Source organism: Cibotium barometz, chromosome 5 (assembly GCF_041138505.1).
Source record: "Cibotium barometz isolate CiBa-2024 chromosome 5, ASM4113850v1, whole genome shotgun sequence".
Lineage (NCBI taxonomy): Eukaryota > Viridiplantae > Streptophyta > Polypodiopsida > Cyatheales > Cibotiaceae > Cibotium > Cibotium barometz.
The window spans coordinates 58,721,418-58,723,078 of NC_141050.1; the positions used below are offsets into that span (position 1 = coordinate 58,721,418).

General features: G+C 44.3%; 1 pseudogene; it reads left to right on the forward strand.

Moving 5' to 3' along the window:
- The first annotated feature begins 377 nt into the window (after positions 1 to 377).
- Positions 378 to 1,113, forward strand: LOC147638696 (histone H3.3-like; annotated as a pseudogene).
- The last annotated feature ends 548 nt before the right edge of the window (positions 1,114 to 1,661 follow it).

A 1,661-nucleotide genomic window follows, 5' to 3' on the forward strand; every position in this document is an offset into this window, starting at 1 on the left:
GCCTTTCTTATCAATCCTGTAATCAAAAACCATGTGCCAACCACCCTTCTCCCTAGGGCCTTTCTTGCTATTGAGCTCCTTAACTTTGAAAAGAGGATCTTTACTTCCATAAGTGTTACTACCCTTGCCCCTTTGTGTCTAGCCTTGGCCAAGGTGGATGGAGCCTCCCTTAACATGCTCGACCCATATTGAATTTGTCATGGATTCTATAAATTCCCTGGCGGAATAGATGAGCGGAAACATGCTCGTTGGGCCGACCCATATTGAATTTGCGTATAAGGCACGCTCGTACGGAAACCGAAGACACGTACTATTACCCCCGGGTGGTGGTGCTGCTGCTGCTGTTGTTGTTATTATTATATCAAACACACGCATTCATGGCTCGTACAAAGCAGACTGCTCGCAGCAAGGGCCCGCGCAAGGAGCTAGCCACCAAGGTGTTCATCATCATAAAAAAGCTCATCTCGGCGTAAATCACTTTCTTTGATAACAACCATGCGTGGTATAATCTTTTAACTGATAATTGTTGCCCATGCATTCAGGCTGCGGCGGCGAGAGCACATGCGGGAGTGAAACGCCCGCACCGCTTTCGCCCAGGAACGGTGGCTCTAAGGTACGTACGTCCTTGCGCTAATAAATAGATTGATTCGACCTAATTGTGTTATATAGAATTACTACTGACGTCTGCGCCGTCACGTACATGCGGTTGCAGAGAGATCCGAAAGTACCAGAAGACCACCGAGCTCCTACTTCGAAAACTGCCTTTCCAAAGGCTAGTACGCGAAATAGCGGCAGAGCACAAGGCATGTCAAGCTTGTAAATGGGTTTCTCAAAGCGCTGTTTGCTTGTGTAATTTCTTGTGGGATGCAAATTAGCGTTTGCTTTGCTTATTTGCCAGAGTTACGTTGACGATATCCATATGCTCCTCTTATTTGATTGCAGCCTGATGTGCGCTTCCAGTCGCACGCTGTGCTTGCGATTCAGGAAGCCGCAGAGGCTTACCTTGTCGGACTCTTCGAGGACGCCAACCTCTGCGCTATTCATGCCAAGCGCGTTACCATCATGCCCTAAGACATCCAGCTTGCAAGGCGTCTCAGGGGGGAGAGAGCTTAAAACTAATACTTTTTCAAGCAAGTATGATTCGCACGCCCCAAGAGATTCCGCTCTAAGATCGGCCTATTGAATGACTGTTCTCTTTTTCAAGAATTCTGATTCTGCTCTCTAAGATCGGCTTATGAATGCATTGTTCATTGTTTGGAATTACTATTCTCTTTTCCAAGAATTCTAATACATACACAAACACATATCCGCACACTCAGCGCCTAACTAATCTAGCGTACATTCTTAACAACTCCCATCAGGCCATAGTTCATCTCTTAACATCTCAAGAGCTCCCTTTTTCAAAGCTTTAGTTAGTAGACAAGAAATCTCTCTAGTCACATGTGTTCAAACATATCATACACGAGTCCATGTAAGTTGGTTGTTTTGAGATATCTAAAGTGTTTTAAATGCACCAAGATGTGGTTTTCTAGAATAATGTAGGAACTGACACAAGATTCCGTACCATTGGTTGTCTATAGATTCAAATGTCCTTAAATAGCTTGTCTCTGTCAAATTATTGTTATATATTTTCTTCAAATGGAGTTGATATGGATTTTGGT